Source organism: Salvia miltiorrhiza, chromosome 6, assembly GCF_028751815.1.
Source record: "Salvia miltiorrhiza cultivar Shanhuang (shh) chromosome 6, IMPLAD_Smil_shh, whole genome shotgun sequence".
NCBI lineage: Eukaryota > Viridiplantae > Streptophyta > Magnoliopsida > Lamiales > Lamiaceae > Salvia > Salvia miltiorrhiza.
This window is the reverse complement of record NC_080392.1, coordinates 39,997,490-40,004,684: the sequence shown is the minus strand read 5'-3', so window position 1 is coordinate 40,004,684 and position 7,195 is coordinate 39,997,490. Positions and strand designations below refer to the sequence as shown.

Genomic DNA, 7,195 nt, shown 5'->3' with positions numbered 1-7,195 from the left:
ATTACGATTAAAAATAATAATAAAATAATTATATATAATGTTGTGGTTGGGTGGTTGGGGTAGTTATTGATAAATCAACAAAAATAGAGGTGGTTGGGTCGGGATAAATATTAGTGATGTAGAAGAGAAAGCACTTAATTAAATATTAGAGATGGTTGGATGGTTAGGTGGTTGCTGATAAACATAGTCTAATAAAAATGACATGTGACATTATCATATCTTGAAATCTAATATACTAATATAAATGTAACATGTGACATTATCTATAAATTTAATGTACCATACAAATTCAATCTAAAAAAGTAATATATTAAAAATAGTAAATAATTTACCTCTTTCTTCACAATCTTGACAATTTGACTAAATTATGTGCCAAAAAATTGAGAAATTTAAGTATTTTAGTGACTTATGTATTGAGAGTGAATGCTACTTCAAATGACATTTTTTGCTTCGTTATATAGAAATTGGTTTGGTTCTATCCATGTCAAAATTCAATACTACACCACACTATCTGCACAAAGTACAATAATTCAGCAAATGAAGCCAACGAAATTGACAGCATAATTGACGGAAGATAAGAGAAATATGAAATTGGCAGCATAATTGACGAAAGATAAGAGAAATATTGCTTACTGCAATCATGTTGTGTTGGAAGACAAAAAGAAATAAAGACAAAGGAATAAAGGAAAAGAAAAACAAAAGAAAAAAAAAGGAAAAAAGAAAGCTAATAAGAAAAACAATTTTGTATTAAGTATGTAATTGAAGTATCACAAAAAACAAGAAATTGAGAGTTGACTGATGAGTCAGTTTTAAAATTGGATAGTTTTCGCACATATTTTAAAAGGTGGATATTTAGTGGACCTGAATTTACTAAATAGGGTAGTTTTACACTTGACCCTATAAATATTATAATTAAAGAGAGTGTTGCCTTAATTCTTATTTGTTTTTTATGCACCACGTTTTCCGCAACTTCTTCTTTTCTTTTATTTTCTTGCAACTTCTTATAGTCTTTCTTCTTATTTTTATATTGTATTTTTTCTGATATTGCATTTTTGAGAAGAATGCTTTACCATCTCTTTTGTTGGCGTCAGCTTCAAGACAAACGTCGGGAAACTTTTTTTTTTCCAGTCATTTCAAATTTTAGACCCAGATTTGGAAAGCCCTTTATCAGCTCAGCCTAGATCCATCTTCTTCGACGAATTTTCGGTGACAATGTGTTTATCAATACGCTTGAAAGATTTTGAATCAATGTCAGTGACTTTTTTTTGGCACAATTTCAAAAAATCCAAACAACTATGGACAGAGCATGATTAATCCAAGCCGATTCCATGTTCACCGACGTATTTCCGACACTGGAATGAAAAATCGACGATCATTTAAGTTTTGGTTTATTTTTCATGAAACCTTGTGCAAGTTTCATAGAAAAGTACATTTGGTCTCGTCCTTAATTATGGTTACGATTATATTTTTAATTTCTTTTATTCAAAAACTGATTTATTATTTACAATTTTGCGATGTCACGTGACATGATTTTAACGGGATTATGCAATGCATTTGTCACAGTCCACTATCCCTAAGGACAGATTAACCGGGGTATGACTCGGGGTAGGAATTAAGAAGCGGAAAAGAAATGGGATTAGACACAAATTTCAAGAAAATAACATTTAGTCAACAAACTTGTAATTCATATATAAAACTGCTTGGGTATTTTACAAACGGTCATATTATACGACTGTAAACACAAATTTTTGATAGATTTATGAAATAGTCGAAGATATTTATGCGAGTTGCAATCTCTAGTTAATCCTCTGATTCTTCTCTTCCATTTGATTCTTGAACAAACTCGAAGGTTCTTGAAATACTTATTTTGATGACGCCAATCCAAAGGACTTAAGTCATGATTTTGGATTGAACATTGAACTTGATTTGATTTGAGAACATTCTTAGAATTTGTAAGAATGCCTTGAAGCTTTTGAACTTGATTTCTTTGGATACTTGAAGATCACTTCAAAGATTCGCAGGAATACTTGAACATTTGAAGAAATACTCGAAGATTTGAAGATACTTGAATACTTGAAGATTTTGAAGGATACTTGAAGATTTGAATGCTCAAATACTTGAAGATTCGAAGGATACTTGAAGATTTGAATACTCAAACGATTGAAGATTTGAAGGAGACTTGAACGTTAGATAGAATTCTTCAAGATACTTGAATACTTGGAAGAATACTTGAACTCTCCAATTCTCCGCCTCTTCTACTTGTGATACTAGAGAGAATTCTTTGTGCTCTTCGATCTTCCACTCCTTCACGTTGTTCTAATGAGCACCCCAACACCTCTATTTATAGATTTTTAGAGATGGGCTTCGTGGGCTTTATGGGCTTTGGGCCTTCATGCATGGGCCTTAGGGCTTTAGGTGTCCATAAGCCCATTAATTCATTTATGTTAAATATTAATTATATATCTATTTAATTTAGGAATAAAATCCCATTTAATAAAATAGAAAATATAATTGAATATTTAATTCATGAATTTACACGTGGCACGATTTAATTTGACGACAAATTTAATTGCCTACAAATTGCCCCATCGAGACTTGTTTATAGACAAAATGCCTTTGGTAATAGACGAGTCTCGAAATATATCTTGATAGTTTAAACTCTTATCGCGGAGTTCTTGATTTTGAATTTTGTAAATAGTTTATACTCGTATTTAGGAGTTCTTGAATTTCTTTGGATTTATAAATAGTTTATACTCGTATTTAGGAGTTCTTGAATTTCTTTGGATTTATAAATAGTTTATACTCGTATTTAGGAGTTCTTGAATTTCTTTGGATTTATAAATAGTTTATACTCGTATTTAGGAGTTCTTGAATTTCTTTGGATTTATAAATAGTTTATACTCGTATTTAGGAGTTCTTGATTTGAATTTGAAATTTTAAATAGTTTATACTCGTATTTAGGAGTGCTTCATTTGATTTTGAAATTTTAAATAGTTTATACTCGTATTTAGGAGTTCTTGACTTGAATTTGTAAATAGTTTATACTCGTATTTAGGAGTTCTTCAATTTGAATTTGAATTTGTAAATAGTTTATACTCGTATTCAGGAGTTCTTCAATTTGAATTTGAATTTGTAAATAGTTTATACTCATATTTAGGAGTTCTTGAATTTCTTTGAATTTTGTAAATAGTTTATACTCGTATTTAGGAGTTCTTCAATTTGGATTTGAATTTTAAATAGTTTATACTCGTATTTAGGAGTGCTTAAATTTCTTGAACTTTGTAAATAGTTTATACTCGTATTCAGGAGTTCTTCAATTGAATTTTGGAATTTTAAATAGTTTATACTCGTATTTAGGAGTGCTTGACTTGAATTTGTAAATAGTTTATACTCGTATTTAGGAGTTCTTGACTTGAATTTGTAAATAGTTTATACTCGTATTTAGGAGTTCTTCATTTGATTTTGGAATTTTAAATAGTTTATACTCGTATTTAGGAGTTCTTGACTTGAATTTGTAAATAGTTTATACTCGTATTTAGGAGTTTCTTGATTTTTTTTTTATTGTAACAATTTTAGCAATTAAATAATTAATTGCTTGATTACATTTTGAGGTGAACAACTAACACCTTCAATATTTGGGACCATTTCTCGGTCCAAATCAAATAGGTAGGCTAATAAACTCCTTAAGCCCATTTTTGAAATTCCACATGGCAACTCCTATTTCAAGTTTGTTTGATCACTCTTGTCTTTTAATCCCAGCCATCCGTTCTTATGATCAGTGACTCCTTTTTCCAGCAGCTTTAATTTGAGAATTTGTTGGCTACTGCAAGTTGAGTTCTATTTTAAGCTACCTTTTGTGCCATCCTTTTTTTATAAGAGTATTACTTTCCTCAGCCATCTTATGCGTGCCAACCATCTTATGCGTGCCAACGCAAACAAAGTCCTTCGTTGCATTAAATGTAGTCCCTTTTAAGCTTTAACAGCTTGTTTTGAAGGGCCTTTCATAGCTGGAAGAATAGCTGGAACTCCACTCTTCGTACACTGGCAGCTAGTTTAGGGATTTGGTAGCTAGGATTTTTGGTGAGAAGTTTGCCTATAAATAGAGGAGCCACTCTTCCTTTCTTTCATTCACAAGCCCAGTAGCCTCCTTTTCGCAACCTTAGCATTCTTTAGCAGCCATCTCCCTTCAGCTACCCTCCTCTTCACTTCTTAGCCTTCTTAAAATATAGCCATGTGAAGAGTACTTCGAGAGCTGCCATTTCTTTCTCAAAGTTCACCTCTTTTTCATCTCCACAGCAACCTCCCTTCATAGCCAAAGACCTCTCTTTTTGTAGCTCTAGCTCTTTGGTTACGTTTCTTTTGACAACATGCTAATACCATTTATCATCTTGATATATAGTTCAAAGCAACTTCATTTTGGTTGTTTCGTTCTAGCGGCGGTTGAAGGTAGAGGCGTCGAACGACGACGTGTGCTGCTCCGTAGTCCCGGCGAAAACTTTTGGCAGCGTAGGTAACCTTCCTTTCTTCTCCGCAACTTCTATGCCGAGATATCATCGGCAATACACTTACAACCCCTTTTTTTCTTCCTATGATGTGCAGCTCTTTTCACCAAAAGCAACTTTCATTTGCGTGGTTCCGTTCTAGCAGCGGTTGAGGGTAGAGCTAAAAGCCGATAGTAGCGGCAGCAGCGGAATTTTGGGGTCTCCGCGTTACGCCGTCGCCGTCAACTGCAAGACTTACGTTGAGTCCCATCTGCCGCAGCTGCTGGAGTATTCACGCCACCGTACCGTCGACTCGGTCCTTCGTGAAACAATGCCACTAAAACTCTCCGCCGACACACCTCTGCGTTTGACTGCTCGCAAAAGCTCATTGGCTTGTGTCCGAGATGCAGCACAGTTACGCAGCTCGCTGCTTGTTGCTTGTCATGAAGGAGTAGAGGTTGGAGCTGTAGGGAGCTTCTCACTGCCGTTCGCCAGAGATTGGGGAGTCGGTTGCTTTGAACTTGAGGTGGTCCAGGCTGGAGAGCGCCAAGGAGGCTGTAGCTGACCATGACTGGAGGTCTTTGGTGGCGACGTTGCTCTAACGGGAGGGCTGCTGTCGGAGCAACGCGGCGGCGAGACGCCGGATTTGATAAAAGGAGCAGAGCAGCGTCGTGTATGTGTGTACTGTCAGCGAAACAAAAGAGAGTATCACCTGCAGAAAATGTGGCGCCGGCAACGGGAAGAGGCTGGCGGCAGTGGGCAGATTTTGGGTGGACAGTGGCGTGAGGTGGATGGCGTGAAGGAGACGGCGCCGGGCATAGCTCCTTGTTGCTTCCCTATTTTGCCGGAGCTATGTGCGCAGCGGCAGTCTCCGGAAGCGGTGGCGGGTCTGCTGAGTTGTCTCGCGAAAGTTCAGATGGCGAGGAGAGGCTACCGGAACGAGGCCGGATGGCAGGCGGTTGCCGGAGAAGAGAGAGTATGAGAAGAGATGCGCCGCCTAGGAGTGTTGGCTGCGGTCTCATCCGAGGAAAAGAGAGAGTATGCAATTTAGCCCTTGGTTGAATTTATGTTGGGCCATCTTTTGGTGGGGCTTTGGGCTTCATTGCTGGGCTTCTTTAATTTGTAGAGAGGCCATCTTAAATTACACCAAGCCCATTTCTATAAATCAAATAAATCGGGCCCAATTTTGGAAACAAAGTATGGGCCCAAGTTTTGAATTGATTTTTTTTTTATCAAACCATTTATTGTTATTCAATATATTTTTTTTTTTGCAGCTGGCAGCAGCGAAAGCTTGGTGATGACGATTTTGGAGGGTTATGTTCAAGATTGGCGCAGTCTTATCAACCAACTTGATGGCGGATTTTGCCCCAAACGAGATGCTTTGAGTATTTGCAAAGTTTGGAATCTATTGTTATTTTTCTTTCAGTTTTGACATCTCCATTAGCCCGACTAAAGACCATCCTTAGAGAGTTTATCCAAAAATCTGGCGGCAGCTCATCTAAGACCTTATTTGAGTGATGTTTACTTTGCACTTCAGGTGGTTCAATTGGCTTTTAATCAGATTTCGGGTGCGCTCGGATCTGGGCCATTGTGAGTCCAACCTTTGAAGATTGCTGGTTACATCTTCTCTTTGCGCGCATTTGAGCAGGCTAGATGACTCAAAGGTGTGAACGTGTATTTCCACTCCACAAATAGTTTCAACTTTAGAGAAGTGAAGTTGGCGATGCATAGCTGACCTCAACGCCAGATGACTCAATTCTTTGACAGGTCTTGGGTGCGCTCGGACCTGGGATTGTTCGAGTCTGGTTTGAGTGAGGTTGTCATGTTTGGCATCTCACGAAGTTAGGAGAATTCTGCACAGCGACTCGAGAAGATTGAGTCTTCTCTTCTTGATGCTTAAGCCAAGGAGAATGAAGCCATCGTCAGAATTGCTTTGATCAAGGAAGAGCTTGCTATGATAGAGATGTGGGAGATGGAGATGACGTTGTTCTTCAAGCAAGATAGTGCCTCCTTTCATATTGCCCGAGGTGCAATCCCATAATTCAAAAGAGAGTTTGACAAACATAAAGTTGCACATGTTGATGAGGAAATGCTGCGGAATTTTGAAGACTTCAGAGTCACTTTTGATCTCTGCTCAGAGAACTTTGGAGGATCAAGACCCATTTGCTTAGTATTGGTGCAAACCGCAGTTTCTATCATTTCTCTCTTGATGATTCTTATTTGGTTTGTGATGGATATTTTGACATCTTCTCCAAATGCTTGTGCTTCTTTTGATGGCTTGATTTTCTTCCCAATTTGAGACATATTCGACTTCACATAATCAACTTAAATCATAACTTTGATGATATAAATTAAAAAGAGTCAAACACAACTTATGACTGAACTTAGAAATTATCTAAGCTGCCTACGTACCCTTTTGAAAGCGATCAAGTCAAAACGTAGTTCATAGGATCAACAGGCGTTTGAGATTGGGTGTCGTGCACAGTTTATACTCATGCGGGCCAGGAGTAACATGCAGTTTAGGCTCGTGCGTCAAGGAGCTGTCTTCATAGACTCAATTTTGTTGCTTTTCTTCATTTCTGGTTTCTCATCTGACTCATCTTTTCGGCTTTTCTGCTTTTCTATTTTTTTTTTCTTTTTATGCTTTCCATTTTTTTTTTTTGCCTTTTCTATTTTTTTTTTTGCTTTTTATGCTTTCCATTTTTTTTTTTTTT

General features: G+C 37.0%; 1 long non-coding RNA gene across 1 annotated transcript; it reads left to right on the top strand.

The window, feature by feature from the left end:
• Positions 1-5,394: 5,394 nt before the first annotated feature.
• Positions 5,395-6,801, top strand: LOC130989501 (uncharacterized). The gene is made up of 2 exons (XR_009090652.1): positions 5,395-5,678; positions 5,756-6,801. It is a non-coding gene; the product is annotated as an uncharacterized LOC130989501 (long non-coding RNA).
• The last annotated feature ends 394 nt before the right edge of the window (positions 6,802-7,195 follow it).